Here is a 22,474-nt window from a genome sequence, read left to right as displayed (position 1 = left end):
GAGTTTCTTCACTATTTAATTATGCATTGCCAAATGATGAGCTGTTGAAAGTTCCAAATCGTTATTTTGTTTAAACGGTGTGCTTATGAGGAAATGGAGATCACTGGATGTGTTCCAAATCGTTATTTTGTTTAAACGGTGTGCTTATGAGGAAATGGAGATCACTGGATGTGTTCCAAATCGTTATTTTGTTTAAACGGTGTGCTTATGAGGAAATGGAGATCACTGGATGTGTTCCAAATCGTTATTTTGTTTAAACGGTGTGCTTATGAGGAAATGGAGATCACTGGATGTGTTCCAAATCGTTATTTTGTTTAAACGGTGTGCTTATGAGGAAATGGAGATCACTGGATGTGTTCCAAATCGTTATTTTGTTTAAACGGTGTGCTTATGAGGAAATGGAGATCACTGGATGTGTTCCAAATCGTTATTTTGTTTAAACGGTGTGCTTATGAGGAAATGGAGATCACTGGATGTGTTCCAAATCGTTATTTTGTTTAAACGGTGTGCTTATGAGGAAATGGAGATCACTGGATGTGTTCCAAATCGTTATTTTGTTTAAACGGTGTGCTTATGAGGAAATGGAGATCACTGGATGTGCCAGTTTCAGAAGACTACTCTAGAGTTTATCAAATCGTTGTTTCCAAAGCATAGCATTCTGAAATACTGATAGTTCCCAATGAATTTACTAAAACAACAAGACCTGAGAATATTAAGAAACATTTATTTTGGTCAAAACTTAGAGAAAATGTTTCTCAGTTTGTAAAAGTTGTCATACTTGTCAGTTCGTCAGAACAACTAAAAAGAAAAAAATTACGAGTCGCACGCCTTACGCGCTTGGCCATGCCGGGCCAACAAAGAAAAAAAAAAAAGAAAAAAAATTCAGTCTCTTTTAAACATATTTTAGCTTTCAAAGAACCTTTAGCCGTGTGATTGTTGATTATGTTTGGCCATTTCCAAAAACTCAATCAGATAACCATTGTTTGTTGCCCACCATGTGCTCATCCACTCGGTCCCTTGAAACTAGTTCTTTGAGAAACATTCGAAACAATTTATAAGGCTTTGATTATAGAAAATAGTTACACGAGAGTATGTTACAGTCGTATCTAAATATCTAAATAATTAATTTGTTGTCAAAAGTCCACACATGTTGATTAAATAATTTTAAAATTCAATTAATAAGACGAATTATTTGTCTCTAATCTTATCAAAATGCTATTAGTAAATTATTATCACACAATTAACACAATTGTTACTAATGTAACAATTCAAATTGCTTGGATGATAGAAATGTTTAAACTAATTATTTTTAAATGATTATTTTAAAGATAATACCAATGTAATAATAAATTAGATTAAAGAGTAAACTTTGATCACCTGCGTCACCAAAGTAATTGCTGACATGTAATCTGTACAAGTAGTCTTTGTTTTCTATCCAAAACTTCCAACAGATGGCAAACCTCTCGTTTCCTTCTTCATCCTATAAATCAAATTTGTTTCAATAATTTTCTTGATTTGTTAGATCCGATCGTTTCCCCACAAATAAATTATGAAAGGTTTTGTTTGTACATAAAATTTTCTTCAAAATAAACCATGGACAACATGCAGGATCATTCTAAAATAAGTATTAAACTGACAGTGCACAAGATAAAAGTTTTTCCGTAATATAAAAAAAAAAGTTCATAACGATAAAATCAAACAAACAAATATTAAAATCATTAAATAAACTATTTTTTAATATGGTGAAAAAATATATAAAAAACTCTTAAGTTATTTAAGTGATGTTTAATATATATAAATACATGGAGGTATAACTTATTAGTTGATTTTTTTATTTATAGATCCTGATATATATGTATATTTAGTATGAGTTGAAACTTCAAAGTGTAGACAAGTGTGATGTAATGTGTATCTCAGTTCTTTGTTTATTCTATAAAATTATTCCTAAAATTGATATGTACATCATTACACATAATTTAATAAGAAATTTATCTTGTAATAATGTGCAGTTGGTACAATATATACAAAACGGTTGGTATAGTTTGTATTGTACGGCTGATAATAGAATATACTTCAAATACAATGTACGTCTGGTAGAAGAAAATATTATAAAGACAATGGACACCAATTTAAGTATTGTTTATTTCAGAGTAAAAATTTATAGATTAAGTTATTTAAAAAAAATAATGTTTGTCTCATAAGGTGATAAAAATGATTGTCTTTTGTTAACCCAATTCTCCAACCACAGTATGTATGGTGACATAGAACACTATAAACCTGGTTTCGATTGTCGTGGTGGGTATAATACAGAAACACTTGTGTATTTTTGTGCTGAACTACAAATAGACAAACATATTAACTAACGAACTGTATTATTCCTTATAATAAATAATACTATTATTCAATAGCTAAAGTGAAAAACAATACACATTTTTAACAATATAACATCTTTATATTTAACTATACCATTATTAAACAACAACAATGATAATAGCAATGATTTGGACCAGATGATTTTTGTGAAAGAATTTTTCTACAATGAACTTAATTCTAAATCAATAAATACGAAATATTTAAACTTTTAAATAAACATTGTGATAACTTTTACATCTGTTTTTTAGATTTTCTTTGGCCAGAGAAACCAGGGCGCCGATGAACGCAATTATTCTGGTTATTGAAGTATCTTCAAACAGTTTCTGGACCGTCTCTGGTCCAACACTTGGACTAACCCATAAAACAAACCAAATAAAGACAAATGTAATCATTTCTGAAGACTTAATGTTCTTCTTACTGTAAAATAAAGAGCATTATATAAAAGTTTATTTCTGACAGACGCAATACAGAACAGTTTACGAAAATGAAAAACAGATATTAAAAAAATTCTGTGCTTCATAAAATGAAATAATTACAATATATATATAAACATTTTACCGAGAGAGACGCAGATCTTTAGTTTTGAGTTTTAATTTCTTTAAAACATTCTGGTTTTATATATGAAAAATTGTTAAGACTGTTTATCATTAAGAAGTCAGTTAAGGTTAGTTTAATTAATTCATGTTCAGAAACAAAGATGAGTTATTTAAACATGCAGAAGTTAAATAACTTTTGCGTTTCATGCAGACTAAAGCAATGACAGGGCAAATATTAACAAAACCCAGGAACTTATTGTTTTTTCTTATTTATCAGTGGTCAATAATTATATGATGTAAGGAAGTTGTATTCACTAGGACAGGATTTAAACAAACTCACAATCAAACTCTGAAACTTCCTTAAATAACACTTCTTTTACAGAAGCAGTTTATTTGTTTAATTAACAAAGGTGACATTTACTGAATTGTGACGCTATTCATACAAAAGATTTTCAAAAGAACAGTAAGACTAAAATTATTGAATATTATTAATAACATTTAAGAATTATCAAAAATACCTTTCAAAATATCTTTTAGGTTGATCTATACACGGTTAAAAATTCTTTTAAAATGATATGAACGAGTCCGTGTTGTTCTAATATATGAGACAGTAACATGATATATGACCAACGTCGTACGAAGTTTAATCGTATCAAGGTAATCACGTGATTCTATTTCTAAATCATGACAAGAGAAAGTCCAGTATCCAAAGTATCCAAAATCAACAACTGGTGATGCTATTATTGAAACATCCTGCACTTGAAACCAATAAGGAAAATAAGTGACAGATAAACAAGTTTGACAAACCTGCAGTTCGACCTTCTTCAGAGAACTGTTTTTTGTTACGCAACTGTTCTAAATATTAAACTATAAACCAGCAGGAAATATTATTTGAAATATTTTGAATACTTTACTAAATACATCTATTCAAATAATGTTTATTAAGTTTTCATTGTCTCAAATGTATCCTTCTGTTGTTCTTTCAAGGTTTAAGGTTACAATTATTTACGCGTGTTAAAACATATTATCCACTTGAGTTCTGATATTGTTAATAGTTTCCCTTCTATAGCACTCTTTATGTGTTTAAATGTTGCGCGTATTTTAATTTTGAAATATTTAGTCATTTTCTTTTTCATATTTATATATTTTAAAACAAATGTTCAAATATTGATATTTTCTTATAAATGTTTTTAAAACTGAAGCATTTTAACAAACACGATAAATTAAACACTATAATATATTTCATATTTTACTTGGAGATTATTTCAAATAGTTATAGCGGAAGTGTTTGTCGTATGTTTGTGTTTACAGTTTAAAAATATTTACATGTTTTATTTTAAAACAATAACATATTTATGGTTATTTGTAGACATTTTCAACTCAATAATAATAAATAATGTTTTGTTTTATATCTAAAATTAACAAATTTTCATACAAATTCAACAAATGACAACAATGAGAAAGTGAAAACATTTACGTTCAGAGTTTAAATTTGTGACTTTAATATTTATGAATCAACTTCCAGTATTAACAGTAGTTCATGATGATACGTCTATTGAGTTGATAATCGCCCCGTGTTAGTACAGCGGTATGTCTCCGGATTTACAACGCTAAAATCAGACGTTCGATTCCCCTCGGTGGGCTGAGCAGATAGCTTGATGTGGCTTTGCTATAAGAAAAACACAAACACTGAGTTGATAATCTACTTTCATAACTAAGGTTTGTTTCAAATATATAAAGTAAGTCATCTGTAGTTGTTATACACATTAGGAAATAAGTTCCTAGTTTTAATACCTTCGTCACAAATATAATTTATTTGATTAAATACATATATCAACAAAAAGTACAACAACTTTACTATATAACCATAATCTCATCATATCAGTCAGTATGATACTTATAGTACTATTATCATTTTGCATTAAAACTAAATATATCTATAGAAAGTCTTGTATTTTGTAGTTTAAGACCATCGTCATTGTCCGTTTACGTTAACCAATGTCTATTACAATATATATTTATTTGGTTTTGTACAACAACGGTTCAGTTTATGAATATTGGTTCTGAAGATGTGAATGATAACGTATATTTACCTGCGAAGAGGACGATTTTTATTTAATCATTTAATTATAATCACAGGTCCTTTAAGGACTATCAGATCTACACGTACCATATCAAAGGATGTGAACGGTCGTTAACTAGTAACGATCGTCACTTCTGCCTAATGTAGCTTAGTTCATATGACACGCTTTAATGTTATCTGTTCCTCTACATATTTGTGTTATGTTATTTTCATTTATTTGTTTCTAATGTGTCTTACAAATATGTGTGGTACATTTAGGGCCTGGTTAACCATTAATTATAATCAATCATCAAAATGATCATTTTAGAAGTACTTCACCTTAAGTTTTATTTGAAATCAATCCACTCTGATTTATCTAATCTTGATGATATTTTTCCTAATGTTTCTAGAGTTTCTCGATGGATCTATAACAAGAGAAAAATTAAAAGTATTGAAAATTATGCAGGGCAATGTGTTAAATTTAACAACATAATTAAAAATTACATCTATGTAAAACACAATTTTTTCTTTCTGAACAGTAAAAACTGTGTTTCATTACAGTCTTACCAACAGCTAGAAAACAACAGTTTTATATGGTGAAAAAAATCGGTTATATGATATAGATCTTTAGGTACAATAATTATCTCATATAAATCTTGCAGAAACAACAGAGCCCCCCCGCTAGTACAGCGGTAAGTCTACGGATTTACAACGCTATAATCAGAGGCTCGATTCCCCTCGGTGGGCTTATTTGATAGCCCGATGTGGCTTTGCTATAAGAAAACACACAGAAACAATGGTTATTTTATATGAATCTAGTAGAAACATTGGATATCTTATATATATATTGTATACGATGGTCCTGTATCAAGTACTGTATTTTATTGATAATAATACAAGGTTTCTTTGTATATTTCGACACATCACATAACATTTTGTTACTATGCCCATCTACTAAAGATAGTAGTTGTGAGTCATGTGGTTACTATAAGCACCTATAGTGACAGGCGTAATTTGAGTGACGTCATTAGTATACATATCTGGATGTTATATTATCAACTTAGCTACGAATGTAATCTACAAAGCTGTTAGTAACCTTATCGTGATGTGAAAATAAATTATTGCATTTTAAATATTTTTTTGGACTTTCAGTTTGTTATCTTCTGATAAATCTAACAGTAAGAGTATATCGTCACGTGATCAGTTTAGACACCTATCGGTAACATTGTTCGTTATTAATTTTGTGTCGAATTACTTTTGGTATTAAATTGACTTTTAAACATAAACTAACATTTTATAAATTGAGTTACTACTTTTATCATACACGCTAGTTGATTTATTAAGATGAAATAATTCTGTATAGTTTATTTGCCTATGATTGTTGAAACAGTGTTATTAATTTTGTAACTACCAGAACGAAAATAATTAAAGTAATCTCCAGTCATCAAAGACATATTTGTTATAAGCGAAATTTAGAATAAAACTTACAATTCATTTATTGTTTCTAACTTTTAGCACAAGGGTCGTATTTTCATTTCTACATCTGGAAGTGAGTATCACTGTTCTTTCCGTCCTACTCTATTCCACAACATTAGCATAATTCTCGTGTTCACCGTTCATGTAGAGTCCATTAAGGTTGGAACTGTGACAGTTAATGCACCATCAGGCTCCTTTAAAGGTTTTGGCATAGTTTCTTTCATAAGTATCGTTATATTTGTCCCTTGTAGAAAAACTGTACCCATTGTGTCCACTGAACCCATATCAGTAACAGATAACGTAAAGAAATTAATTTTGATAAATTAAAGTGTGAAATATGTCAAAGGTTTACTTTATATTATATAATAATGATTTGTTAAAGGTACATAAACAAAGATACATATATTAGACACATGTAAACCACAACAGGCTTGGACAGAGTCTGAAAATAAGCGTGTACGACAATAGATGTAATACTATATTTTTAACCAGAGCTTAAACATACCTTACACTTTAATCATAACATAGATAAAGTGAGTCTTCCAGATCAACCATAACTCACGATAACCAAAGGCATTCTAAAATAACCAAAATGTGTTATTAGGAAAAACGTTCACCATCGTTCACTGTGTATCATCTACAACAAATGTAAATTAGGTTTATGACGTCTAATGATGTACAGGAAAGACACTATTTATGAGAGATAAGTAAAATAATTGAAGTAAAGCAGCTCATAGCATGCTTTCGATACCAACTGCAGATACTGAGAATAGAACAAATGTTGTACCGTATTAGGACAGTAATAAATAAGGTGCAAAACAGCTCAGGACAGTGATATATATAAGATATAAAACAGTCTTAAGACAATAATACATATATAAATGAAATAATAAAACACTTCATAATTTTTACAGTTTTCATGATTTCCTCTTCTTTAGATAACTTTGGAAACAGAAAATGAAGAATCTATAAATATATTGCAATAATTACACTTATTATACATGTATTTACAAAGCACAGTTTTCTACTATCTATAATAAATGTTACTTACCGTCCAGCTTCCTCCATCAGTATTTATGCCACAGTAAACATAAAAAACTTCCACTAGTCTTCAATGGCTTCAGCCAGAAAAGTTTGATCCAGTGGTAAAATGTCCATTAAGTAGAACATCAACACAGTCACGAGAAGAAAGGAGACACATATCTGACAAGATATTATACATTGTTCTAATATGTTCATTACAACTAGAGCATGGTCTTTATCTGTTTTTATAATTATTATGTTGTTGTTTCTGATGGACTAGAAGAAAAACCATTACAGGTTTGGTAAACTTAAAACAGTTAAGATAATTGTGTGCTATTGTGTGCATCTACTTCTAATTCACATATTTATAACGTTAAAAGTTCTAGTTTATTTCAGAACAATTCATGAAGATTAGATATTAATCTTACATTTCAACCTATTTCAGAAAGGGTTTATTCTAGAAATTTCTACTTCTCTAATAAATGTTGAATTTTACCTTAGATTAAGAGCAAGTTTATATTAGAACTTTCAAGCACGTATTTTTATTAGCGTCTGTTTTGTCGGTAAATGTCAATAGAACAATCTGTAGAAACAGCGTCCTAACGTTTGATAAGAATAACTAGGAAGGTAATTCGATTTAATTGATGGAACTGTACTAAAGTCATCAGCTGAAACGTTTTCAAAATTTACGACTTTTTAGTTTTCATTATTTATCCTCCTTAAACTTAATTGTTGTTGTACTTTCTAAGTTATGAAACCTATAAGTTTAAAACGTACTGTTTATCATAGAACTCAAAATATAAATAACGTGGATTAACTCTATAGAAAAGTCTTAATAGTAGAATACTAACATTAGTTATCATGCTAACAATAAAGATTTTAGCTTAAATAATTTGTAACTAGTCTTATCTTTCAAATACTGTATTTGTGATTTTTATCTGAGTTACGTAAGTATTTCTAACAATGCATAAAACGAATTTAAAATAAACATCATTAAAACACTCATGGGTGATGACAAGTGTGATAAATAAACATAATTAAACCACTCATGTTTTATAAAAGTCAAATTTGATAAATAAATTTCATTAAACTACTCATGTATGGTAAAAGTCAAATTTGATAAATTACTAAACAAAGAATTCTAGTTAATTTGTTTACACTTTTTACGTAGGCCTAACTTTAAGCTCTTTGTCAAACTATATAACGTTCAATATTTTAATTAGTATTTACACTTACTTTTAATAAACACTGTAATGAACAGTATAGGAAGAATTGACACAGTACTAGTGTTGTTTAGTTCAATGTTTATATTTAATATTAACCAACATCACTTAGAGAATTATGTTTACATTACATGCAAATACCTGATAACCGAAAGTTTTGTTTAGGTGAAACTAACTTAAAGCTAAGTATTAGAATATTGTCCTCTCCAGCCACTCGTCTTTTAATAAAACTTCCAACACTCTTGAGCTCCAGGTTACTATGTACAAGTTGAACACATGTTACTGAGAGGTGAATAAAACTTGGTTTAGACAAAATTAACATATAGATGTGTGTGGCGAACCCTAAAGACTAGACTGCCGACGTTCAATGTCAGATATCTTATGTTTTTCTGGAGTTTTTACTGAGCACAGACATCAGTAATGGATATACATATTTTTTTATTAACCTGTGTGAGGAAAATATATGAAAACATTTTACATTATATGATGGTTTAGTTTGGGATATGTACATATTTTATTACAATAAATTGATTTAAGCGTTTTAGTCATATATACTTAATTAAATAGTGGTACTTTAACATGTCGATGAAGTTAAAAGTTTTCTTTTCCTCTTGGTTGATCGGAATTCAATATAATTTGCATTTCCTTCAGCCTAATTTCTTTCTCGGCTTCGATAGGGGCTCCTTCAGGCTCAATTTGTATACGTTTTAGCTGGATTTCCAACATATCTTTATCACTGAACTCTGATTGGCTGGTGGAGACACTAAGGTATTCCACTCATGCTTCCTCAAACAACAAATCATCATAATTTTATATTTCAGTAACACGCTTTATTAGTTTATTTTATCTCATTAATTTCTTAACTTATAATTCTAAAATTTTGGCAGTTTCACTTTTATTATATCTTCTAGTTGTTCGAGAGATTCAAGTAAACCTTGATATTCAGACATGATCAAATTTTGTAGGAACTGATAAATTTAGGTTGAATTTCATCTCTCATTCAGTACTGCTTAACGAGTCTCCCATTTATTTTTATTATAAATTACGATTTGTCTCTGACAAGCCTGCGATTCATAATGTTAGGTTTTACAACTTAAAATAGCTTCTAACTGAGTTAAATTTTCAATTGAATTTATAAGTTAAATAAATGCTGATATTTATTAAATTAATTATATTTGCTAAAAATATTGCTTGACACAGTTTTTCTTTATCAAAAATACATTTAAATTATAAATAATAATACAATTGAGAATAACGGTTATCACAAATGAGAAAATTATATACAAAAGTTTTACAAATTTGCTGTGTATAACTGAATATTTTATCGAGGGTTTACAATGAGCGAAATAATTTTGAGTTGATATCGATACAGATCACAAAACGCGTAGCAACCCAGCCGCTCACTGATTGCGCGTGAGTTATTAAGTGTGATAAAATGTGCAGTTTGATGGTAGTTTGCTCAAGTTAAACGAATTATAATGTTCAAAATCTATCAACATTGTTAATAAAATATCTGTAGTTTCCCGATTATTAAGTGTTTCACAGTTATTCCTTCAGAGGTTTATAGTATACCAACTGTAGCAAACCAATAATAGGAGGGCATTTCGTAATACACATTTTAAAGTATAAGTTACAAGCAATTCTAAAAACAAATTTAACTTACACAAATATTGATATTGAATAAAGTAGTAAATTCGTTACAGATGTCACCTTAAGTTTTCTTTTAACAACTTGTTTATATGCTCAAGCTATTCACACGAATTTATTTCTTTGTTTTGACAAAGACTGACTCTTTTTGATAAAACTCCACACACGTTGGTGATATTATAAAGATATATAAATAAGGACTAACAATTTTACTTTCAATCAAACTTGAAAGTAATTCACTACTAAATACATTTACTTTGCAATTATTTATTTGTTTGTATTATGATGTGTAAAATTACTGGAGATTTATCCGACCAATTTTCTTCTTAATTTTAATGTTATAGAAAGAAACCAGGTAATTAACACCACTCACTGCCAATACTTGAGATGCTCTATTCGGATAACACGATTAGCCGTTATAACTTTCTTTGATTAAAATTTTTCGGGGATGGTTTTCAAACACACAATATTCAAAATCTATTTCCATGATTACGCCCAATGTATTATAGAGTTATAACGCTGTTAAAATATTTGATCGCACATTTCATAAATTTTGCGACTTTCTTTAAATGAATTTCGATCCTACATATTTCCTAAACGTCGTACGGTAATAGTAATACATGTAAACCTACAATGATACTGTTTTTACTTTAGTGTACGTTAAACTTATAACTTGTGTATTCGTTAGTTAATATTTGTATTTTATTTTAAACAACTTACACGTTAATATTCATAAAATCAATAGGCTTTAGAAAAATTGAGTCTCATGAAACAAATATTGCCAACTCCTAATCTTTAAGCCCTTTACCCATGTTAAATATAAGATATGTAACAATGTTTACAGACTCATTCGAATATTGTATAACCTTCACCACTACCCCTTATATTCGTGATGTATAACGATTTCCACGAGGTTCTATTTCTATGTTATATAACTTTGTTCAGAGAGATTATTTCTTTTTTGTGTAACCTTCTTTCAATATGTTATAACGTTGATCGCAGAACCTTAATTCTGTGTGCAAACTAATTGGTAAAACTTATTTTCTTAGCTATCTTAGAAAATTGTTAAACTAAATCTCAAATAAAATATTTTCTCCGAGATAAATAAGAGTATTCCGACACTGAAAATGTTAAGTATTGTTTATGAATAAATATAAATACTGCTTAGCTGTTCAATAGTTATATTTACTCAAAACTAAATGGCTAAGGGTATAAGGTAGTAAAAACATATTAGCTTATTCAAGATATTTTTAAAATGTAGCTAAAGCTATGTAACAAATTTTTACAAATGTACATATTTCTATTTATGTAGATTTTTCTGTTTTAAAAATCGTAAATATTTCAAAGTTTGAAATTTTGTTATTTTTATTTAGAAATTTCTGGAAAGAAAGCTTATAAAATTTAATTAATTTGAAGATATATAAATTGTTATATGGCACAAAATAGGCATATTTTACTTAGTTCTATTTGAATTATGAGGTTTCTATAGTTGGATTAACATAAAGATTGCACGTGAAATAGTGAAACAAAATGCTTATTAACTGGAAATTGCTCTCTAAAAGATGGTGTTATTATTTTAAAAACTCACATGTTTTCTTTGTAATGTCTTACCTTCAGTATTTTGTGATTGTGTTTAGAAAGTGTATTCTGTAGTTTACATTATGAAACTTTACCTTCCACGACGACTTGTTCACAAGAAAATGGAACATGAGAAATGAAAGATTAGTTAAAACATTTATTCGTTATTTACGAACTGAACTAGTAATAGGTAGTTGTCAAAGTCAATATTGTAAAATCACGTATAAACTGTTTATCGGGTAGCATGCTGTTCAACACATTCGTGATGACGACAAGCCCATTTGAAACAAAAAAGTATCCCAAAACGGCTGGTATGAGTATTAACACCTTTACAAATAAAGCAGACAACAACTGTTGCAAACTCTGTCTTTGTTATTCTGAAAATTACCTAAAAAGATCGAAGTGTTGTTATTTTATTTTAATAAAAGTGTTAATTCCCATACCAGACGTCTTGAGATACATTATTTCACAGATTGTTCAAAATGTTTCATTGTGTGGAGAAAGTGGTAAAACTTGTTAATCGTTGGGCCCATCATTAACATTAAAATTATATTTTATAACATAACCAAGTTTATAAGTTAACGTTTTTAGCTAGCAAAATTTAGGAATTAAGAAATAAATGTAAAGGGAATTGTATTGATATAGAAAAACGAATAACAAATGAAACAATTTTAGTATAACATACAGCTAGCAATCACTATTCTCATAGTGTTAATGGAATAATATGAAATTAAGTAACCAAAGAACAAATATGAAATAAAAAAAATCATGGATATTTAATAATTTAAAATTAACTTTAGAAAGAGATAATGCTTCATTAATTGTAGAAGTTCATTTATGGCAACAATGTTATGTCAAATCATTGGTCAAAATTGTGATTACGAAATAAGTTTCTAAAGAAAGTGATATACGTTAATGTTCAGGATTTTTCAAATTTGTGTTTAAGACTTGTATTTATGTATTTGCTCTACTGATTCAGTGAAAATGTAAAATGATTTATAACAAACAGTGTTTCTAGGGTTATTGTTTTTCATATAGAATGAAAACAAAATACACCATGGAAACAATTTGAGTATAAGGTCATTATCAAAATATTTGTCTCTATAACTTTATTCATTTTGAACTTATATTTATAATCTTAACAATGTTAAACTTGCATCTGCAAAAATTCTAAATATTCATTATTGAATCAAATACGTAGAAACACACCATCTTTATTTAAAAAGTTTCAGATAGAATAACATATCTCATGTCTAGAAATCTTCGAATGTAACAAACACAAAATAAGTGTTAAAATATCTTTTTAAAAGATTCAAAATAATACGTTTTTAGTAAATGAATAACAATAAGAAAAAATAATAAACCTTCTTTATTTTTCAAGACCAACTATTCCTTGATATAATCAAAATTAACTAAACCTTATTATTTTCTTCATCGTAATTCACCAGCTTCCTGATCCCAACTTGTGTATAACCAGAAACTTAATATCAATTTAAAAAGTTAATTTTATATATCAAATAAAAACGAGAGATTGGAAATATAAAACACTACTTTTTACATTGGAATGTTACTCTTATTTACAAGAATCTCAAAGTTCAGAGGTCGAATTTTAATTGATACTGTCTTGAGAGAGTAATGATAACCTTTCCATGTCTTCCAGTTCACACCATTGGCGTAGCTCTCGTGTTCTCCGTTCAGATAAAGTCCATTTAAGTTAGAGGAATAACAGTTTCCACACCACCATCCTCCTTTATGTAACTCTGCACAACTACCAGAATACGTGTCGTGGTCACCGTCCTTGGTAGAGAAGTTTAACTCGTCGTGGTTTGTCAGACTGTCTCCTTGGTTAAAGAAATAAAAGTTTGTTTTTTGACTGTGATTTATTATTAAGGTATCAAAACAAAAATTATGTATACCATTATATAAACAGTTACAACTGGTTAGACAACGATAATGAACTAATAATCTCTTAACCTATGCTCTGAAAGACAATTTTGCAAAGAAAGAAAATCAAACAACAATGGTTTGGATACTGCTATATAGAAGAAAAACTAAAATCATCAGTACATGAATGTAAAATAACAATGGAAAGCAATGAAGGCTTATTTCATCTTACTAGAAAATAACTTGGTGGGTGGCAAATCTGGTGAAACTACATTAGAACACTGATTTGTCAATTAGTGGTCGAAAGACAGTGATAGTGGAGCAACCAAGGAGCAGTAATATGAAACTATCGCAAACTTAATCCATGGAAATTTGTATAAATACCCTTGTGAGACACCACGATTTCATAATCTCATGTATACTTGCATTCAAAACGTTGAGACCAAACAACACCATTATAGCATTTATAGTTTTATTGTACCTTAGTGTTCCTTTACCAAGATAAATAACTATTTTATGTTGTTTGAAGAGAACCTTAGGCAGTTTCTCAAGTACGTATAGTACTGATAGTATTAAATATATATCCTCCAGTGCCTCAGCGGTATGTCTGCGGATTTACAACGCTAATAAACGGGTTTTGATACCCATGGTGGGCAGAACACAGATAGCCCATTGTGTACTTTGTGCTAAATTTAAAACAACAACAACATTAAATATACAGTTAACCTCTACAATGTTAAGACCAATTATTTCAATAAAATAGAGGACGATTTTTTATTTTTATTAATTTCCTAGTTTAAAATAAAATTATTGTTTTTTGTTTAAACGATTTTCTTCTAAATAAATCAACAATAAAAACACAGTTTTCTCTTAGTTTCGTTAGATTTGTTTTGAAGAGGTTTTAGAGCAACAGAAACATGTTTCAGTTTATTTATAGATTTGAAAATAATTACAAAAAAACAAAATTAAAGCTGTAATAAAAAGAACAAAAATAGATAGAAAGAAACAATTTGGGTTTATTTTGAAACATTTTTCATTTTGCTATACGCAACAGAATGTCAATTAAACTATGTATTGAAAATCGTTTTAAAACTATCCAAATAGTATTTATTCTGTTTAAGGTATTTCATATATAAATCAAGAAATAGCCAATGACTCTATTTTCCTTTAATATTTTAATTTGTTCCATTTCTTTTCCAGTTTCTATATGTTCATGGAAATCTTCAAACATTTAGTGTAGCCCTGTTAATGATAAATATAACTTTTACAAGAATTAAACCCACAATCACAAATTCATAAACGGCAATCGTTATTTTGGCCTACAGTTTGTAAAAAACTGCCAAAAGAGGGATTAAATTTTGTAAATTTCTAATTGTGGTTTTACCTTTTAGTTCATTACTTTTGTAGCAAGACCCCAATTTCATTTTAAAATTCATAATTTTTAATACACTTGTAATTTTTGATTTTTGATTTTACTTTTTATTTTATAATTTTATGAGATATATACTTTCCCTTTAAAAACCGTCACTTGTCTATTTATCGTTATGTACGGTTATCTCTTGAATTTAATTGGATAGTTAAGTATTTGCATGATATATTTACTTTGTATTAATAACTGTATATATTTATCATAATATGAAAATTGGATACCCTAAAATCAGTCATGCAAATTGAAAATATTATCTAGCAAAAGTCAGAACCGTCTAGAAGCCAGCATCGCTGAAATCATCAAGTAAGTGGTAGACGAAACAGTTTCAGTTTTAGACATTTCTAAATTGGTTTAATAAAGATATTAATTATTAAGCGTATTATCAGTACATATGCAAATGATATATTGAAACTAATACACTGAATGGTTAGTTTTTTGGTTTAAGGATTCAACGGAAAGGTTTCTTACTTCCAAAGTATTTACAAACATTTTTTATATCTACTATTAAGTACTAAATATTATTATCATAACAATATTTATAGTACAGTTAGAATTCTTCTTAAGTAAAGTTGATACTTAATAATAAAGAACAGGATTAAATATTAAGAAAAAATTATGGTTTATGACGATAATCATTGTCGTGTGATATTCTATATGTGTGATATATCTGTACATAGACGTTGAGGCAAAATTTTGTTCAGAGTTTACATGTCTACATTCACACGAAAATGCGTTATGTATAGATGTACATTGTTAAATAATACAAACAATATATCCCACTCTAATAATGTACTACTAATCATATATATGAACAATATCATTGATCAATATTGTTATTACACATTACCTGCATCTCCCGTGAAACCTTTAATATGTTGACGATAATACAATTCTTCATTATCTATCCTAAACTCCCGATAGAGGGCGAACCGCTTTTCATTTTCTTTGTCGGTCAGATCAAACCTGATTGAATAAGTTCCTTGGTTCGTTGAAGCAAAAATCTAGTAATTTCCTGAGAAAACAGATACATTGATTAATTTTGTTTATGCAATAATTACTGCAATAAATACGTTTTTCAATTAATTAACACGAACAATAATAACTGTTATAAAGAGATGTAAAAGTAAAATCTGATGATTAAATTTCATAATATTTATGAATGATGTCCATTTCTTTAAAGCAAATTGTGAAAATTAACGCTTTAATATTTATTACATGTAGTATTCTCTATACGGTTTACATTATATATTTCTATTGTAGTTACATACAATTGATATGAAAAACTATCCCTACTACTGTATTATCATAACCAGCCAGAAATCTTTATCGATGTCTCCAAACCCCATTTTATATTCTTGTCATGAATTGTAGAAGTAATCTGTTGGGTTTCCATAATCTCCCCGTCTTTGAATCACCTAAAGAGAATTTCTTTATGTAAATCTAATTGATATGGATTGAAAATAAGAATAATTGTAAATATGAAATTAAACTATGTTGTACTTGTGTTATTTATGTTTTAATAAAGAATGAAAAATTTAATAGAATTAATATTTATATTCTAAGTTTTACTTAGCAACATCAATCAGTAAACAACAGTTCTAATATTCTCATTATTTTTTCTTGATCATAATTGAAAAATAATATTTAAATTCCAAATCTAGTTTTCTTTATTTTATGGATCAATAAAAAGGAAAGTAACAGTTTACAAACATTTCTCTTATTAAAACTTAATATCTCGTGAAAATAAACTTTTACCTCAAGATTCTAAAAATTGTGTATAACTATGACAATAGAACTTTGGTGTGGTACTTGAGGTATTTTAACTTTAATTTTACGCTGGTGTTACATTTTACAAAAATGTTAATATTGGTTTCATTATTTCAACAAAAGTAAACCTAGCTTTAAAAATTACATTGTTCTGATATCGCTGCACGATGAGAAGAAATATAATTTTAAATGCATTTCTTTAAAACATTTGTGTTTACCAGGTTAGAAAATTCAAAATCAGTAATTCCGTAAAAATACTGTTGTTTTCCTACTTATCAGTTATTCAAGATTAAAGGTTTATTAAACAACTAACCAGAACTTCGGTATTGCAAAAAAATTAAATGACATACTGAAATGCGTTTATTTGGCCTAATTATGAACTGTGACATCAATATATGACGGACAATTCAAAATACCAGCATCAGTTATTCACACACTTTACAAATCTTTTGTTTGTTTTGCGTGTTATTTTCTGGTTCAATTGGATAAACACATGGGCTTAAACTGATTTTATCAGTGGCCAAATGCACCAAGAGAAATGTTCTTTACTGCAAGACCACAGAATAAAATAAGGTGGTCAAAATTCAGTGGCAAATTTCAAACCGCAAGAAAGTTACGTAATGTGCAATAAACAGTGTGAAGCACAAAGAACAGAAATTATTGTCGTCCGAAGGAAGGGTTCATACGGGTGGAAGATTCTGTATCTAATTAGGTTATTAGTTAAACGTGACTCAAGTTCTATAGTATAACCCGCGACACTCAGATTACGAGTCGCACGCCTTAACCCACCTGGCCATGACGGGCCATGGTTAAACGTGACTAAGTTCTATAGTATACTTGTAGAAAATTGTTAAATCCACGACGAGTAAAAAAACTATGATATCTGTTGGATATACAAGACAGTTAGGTGTAGGTTTTATTATATAATTTATTTTATAAATTAATATTTAATAACTATTCAGTCTTGTAACAACAAAGTTAATTAAAAGTTAATAATTTTAAAAGCCATAAATACGATCAGCTAGGTGGTCAGGACAATCGACTTTCAACCTGAGAAACACATATTCTAATCACCCTTTCACTTGATATGTCATCAGTTTCAGGAGTGTAAAACAATGGCCCAAGAATTTGCTGTCGTTGTTGTGCCTTCCCTCTAAACTGGGGACAACTAGAGCAAATAGACGTCGTGTAGCATTTCGCGAATTCAAAATACAGAAACCACTTACGATAAGTTTAATTACGAAACTCAGTAAAAATCGTACATTGTGTTTGCAAATACAATGTTGTCTAGACTTTACTAATGTTGTTGACGTCATATAAGTGAAACCTTCGGTGTATTTCTAATCAGTTTAAATGAGTATTATTTAATAGGAGCCACTTGCAAGGTTTAGAGAACATTCGAAGCCTCAGTTGTTAAGGTATTTATATAAGAACCTCGCGAGTAAATTTTAAGACGAAGTACAAAGTGAAATGGATTCACATGCAGTCTAGACAGAAAAAACCGTGAACTCAGCCGACGTAAGAGTGACCAGCCTTAACGATTGATATTTAAATTGTGTTTCACAACTTAATAGAAATAAGGAGAATGATTTATCCTGTCAAACGGTGTTCAAAAGTAATTAAAACCGTCTGTGTGGACTTTGAAAAGGAAGACAATTATTTTAAGTTCAGGATAGAATTATTTTACATAACGGAGTAACTTAGGAGAATTATTCACTGATACTGTTCTGTTGAGAGTAGAGAAAAATTGTTAGTCTTGTCATTTGGATTATTGAGTAAGTTTGTGGTTTCCTATAGCGTTTTGAATATATACCATTTCAAAAGAAGTAGATTGTTTGCTGTACGTTTATTATTTGAATTTATTGCCAACAAGTCACAGACACCTACTGTGTAATAATCCATGTTTACATAAACCCATGACTTAATCAGCCGAGGGAATGTGAGATTCATTGCTGGAATCATGTGATGAATGACAGTTCAGCAAATAACACTGTGTAACACAAATTATGGTCCTGGATAGTGTGTGTTATTTCTTAATTGCTCATGTGGTAAAAGTACAGAAAATGACCTTTATTCCTTTCGAACTTTGCTTTTCTGACCTGAATGATGAAATTTAGAAATTAACCTGTTTTCTATGTAAAAACGGACAAATTTGCACATTTTCATTTACATAATGTCTGAATAAAACAACGTATGAATATTTACATGTATTTATACTAAAATTATACAAAGGTAAAGAAAATGTGTAGAATTTGGTAGTTTATCGATATTTGCGACTGTAATGTAAATCACTTCAATGTATCAGCCCCCAAATATATTTTCCTCTCATGTTTTCGTTATATGCCCCTTGGTAGCAGCGTTCAAAGTTCAGTATATCTTGGTGTAAGCACTCGCCTTGCTCCTCTGAGTATGCTCTCATATTATCCTTGAATTTATCAAGATGAGCGTCAAGGATATGGACTTTCAGGAACATCCTGCAGCCCATTTTGCCGTAGTTCTTCACCAAATCTTCACCAATTTCATAATTTTCGGCCTTGTGATTGACCAAGAAGCCCCAAACCACTGCGACAAAGCTGCTCTAAGCGTTTTTTTTCTTCCTACTGAGTTTCTTGGGTAATTCTGTACACTCCAGGATAATCTTTATTTGCGGTTTAACAAAGACACCAGCTTTGACCTTTGCCTCAGATAGCTTAGGGAAGAAGTCTCAAAGGTACTTGAAGGCTGCAGACTCCTTATCAAGAGATGTGACAACTTGTTTCATAAGATCCAATTTTATGTGTAGTGGTGGGAACAACACCTTCTGAAGATGCACTAGTGGCTCACACTTGACATTGTGCCGCCCCACAGAGACATCGGTTTGTTGTGGCTAGTGCTTCCTATTATAGTGCGCTGCGGTGTCCCTGTTGTCCTAAAGGCAAGAATAACAGAGAGAAATAGTAAATCCTCCTTGGGGACACATCAGGAATGCCACCATTTTGAAGTATCTGATAACGTCCCAGTCATACTCATCATACTCAATTCTTCTAGCAAGGTCTTAACGCTGTTGTATTTCTCTTTGAAGTGCACCGAAAGATATTTAAATTTTAAAATGTCTAAAATTTCTATAATATAAAATCTCACTAATTAAACAAGGAAAAATTATCCGTCTTACCTTCTAGAGTTTTTTCTGCAGTGCTCGCAGGTAAAGTGAGGCGCCCAGGGTTTGTCTTAATTTCCGACAGGCATGCCAAAATATGCCTTGTAGGTTTCACATATTTTAGCAGATGTTGTCACAAAGTACTTTTTCGCTCTTGTGTTGAGAAAATGGCCACATACACAGCAGAGTGCGCCTGGAGAACGCTTACATCTTCTTGATGCCATCTCTGATAAACTCACATTGGTCTATGATTTCACTTAGGATGTTAGAACTAAATTGGAATGTTGAGTGGTGAGCCCCTGTATATATATATATATATATTACTACGGAAAGTTCTAGAAAATTCTAAAATTTTTTTAAAAGTTCTACAACATTCCAGAAAATTCTTGAAAATTCGTGTAAGCCCGAGAAAATTATTTATCAGCCACTCAGCATTGAATTTACCTGGAATGTTCTGAAAATGGGTAAATTTGAAAATTTCATTACCCAGGTCACAAAAACAAAGTTTGAAAAGTAAAATAGATCTTTTCCATTTACTTTAGGTATAAGCAATTGGAAAATAACACTTTCTGCACAGAAACAAGAAAAAGTAAAAATTTTGTTGCATAGTGCAATTGAGGACATAAGAAAGAAAGAAAGTCCTCACCGTAATTGAAGGCCCTGCTGATGAGCATGGTTAATTTGAACCTTTGATGAAACTTCTGCTGCTGGATCGACAAAAAGCAGATAGATTTCCTAAACAGTATATTATTTCAAATACCCTGAATTCTATTGCCAATGCCGTAATGAAAACTAAATATGTAAATGATATATAAAAATCCGGTCAAAGTTATTCAGCAGAAATGTAACCAAACAATCTATGTGTTGTTTCATACCCAAAAGACTGAATATTGTGCTTGGTATTGAAACCAGCTGTTGTTCAAATGTCCAAAATAAATAAATAAATAAATTTTATATGATAGATGTCTGATTTCACTACAGCTAAATCCTTTTAAAAGTTCACCATGACTGTGATGACAACATATAGAAAGGGAATCTGCCAGTATTATAGTTTCAATGCAATGGACGTGACAAAGGAGTTGCAGGAATTTCGAGAGTAATTCAAAGGTTACCAAAACTTGAGGTATAGACAGTGAAAAGGTACTTAAAGTAGACACTGAAGATGAGTTACAAAACTGTAAACAGTCAGCACATCAGGAGAGGCAATAATACAAGGATAACCTCATGAAACCACTGTGTCTAGTCTCTCAGACCAACAGTTACCCAAACTTGTTCTTACACTGCAACATCCTTATATACTGTTGTGTCAAGTCACTCAGCTCTACAGTTATCCAAGCTTGTTATACCACTACAACATCCTTACATACTGTTGTGTATACTCACTCAGGTGAACAGTTATCCAAACCTGTTCTTACACTATCACACTATAGTATGCTATTGTGTCTAGTCACTCAGCTGTACAGTTATTGCAAATATATCGAAGCATATATATTATGTTCCTTGAAAACAAAAAATATGTACTTGTATCAAGACTTCCACTAACATCTAGAAACCCATAAGAAAATGAGTTTAAAATAAGATAAAGTTGACCTATTTTTATTTGTACACTTATCCTCCAGCCTCCGCCATCAGTATCCATATCACAGTAAACATCGAAACTTCCTGTAAACATCCAGGACTTTGGCCAAATACGATACACTCCACTAGTATGGTTTCCATTAAGGAAAACATTTGTACAGTCTCTTGGTCTAGAAGAGGTTTGAAGACATTCCATTTCTTGTGGAGACAAAGCATATAAAATGGAATTTACGTAAGATAGCAAAGCAACAATAATAAAATATGTTTTCAAAATTTTGTTTGTTTAGTACACAGCTGCACAAGAGGCTATCTGTGCTCTATCCATTACGAGTATCGATACCCGAATTTTAGAGTTGGAATTCTACAAACATACTTTCGGGATTTATTTAAATAATTTTATATATCTTAAACATAAGATAAAAAGATGTCTCAAGTGATGAATATTTCTAATAGCAAAGTTCTGACAGAAATTTACGATAAAAAATTACAAAACATTGTAACGCAAACTGTTAATGTCCAAGTATTCACCGGTTTTAGATGTTGACAGAAAAGTAATGTAAACGTTAATTTACCATCGCTGTGTATTTTATTTTTAGCTTGTGTAACCAGTACACTGATTGAATCCAGTACAGTTGATACTGATGTCATTTCACATCGCTTGAGGTTTGTCTCTATCTGACAACTCTGATGAACCAGAAGAAGAATCATGACAGGTTGGATACTGATCATCATTTGGTTAATTTCAAGTCTCATCATCTGGGA

General features: G+C 29.9%; 1 long non-coding RNA gene and 1 pseudogene across 3 annotated transcripts; both read right to left on the bottom strand.

Annotated features, from left to right (window-relative positions):
- Nucleotides 1-884: 884 nt before the first annotated feature.
- LOC143236396 (uncharacterized) lies at nucleotides 885-4,128 on the bottom strand. Of its 2 annotated transcripts, none has more exons than XR_013019636.1 (4): nucleotides 3,428-4,128; nucleotides 2,609-2,790; nucleotides 1,378-1,480; nucleotides 885-1,029 (listed from the first exon to the last, which is right to left on the bottom strand). It is a non-coding gene; the product is annotated as an uncharacterized LOC143236396 (long non-coding RNA). The 2 variants fall into 2 exon arrangements; XR_013019755.1 differs by having other exon boundaries at nucleotides 2,609-2,724.
- An 8,988-nt stretch (nucleotides 4,129-13,116) lies between these two features.
- On the bottom strand, nucleotides 13,117-21,908 carry LOC143225102 (techylectin-5A-like; annotated as a pseudogene). The gene is made up of 4 exons (XR_013013621.1): nucleotides 21,741-21,908; nucleotides 16,545-16,646; nucleotides 16,079-16,247; nucleotides 13,117-13,759 (listed from the first exon to the last, which is right to left on the bottom strand). The product of XR_013013621.1 is annotated as a techylectin-5A-like (transcript).
- Nucleotides 21,909-22,474: the final 566 nt, after the last annotated feature.

Source organism: Tachypleus tridentatus, chromosome 1, assembly GCF_004210375.1.
Source record: "Tachypleus tridentatus isolate NWPU-2018 chromosome 1, ASM421037v1, whole genome shotgun sequence".
NCBI lineage: Eukaryota > Metazoa > Arthropoda > Merostomata > Xiphosura > Limulidae > Tachypleus > Tachypleus tridentatus.
This window is presented reverse-complemented; position numbering and strand designations above follow the sequence as displayed.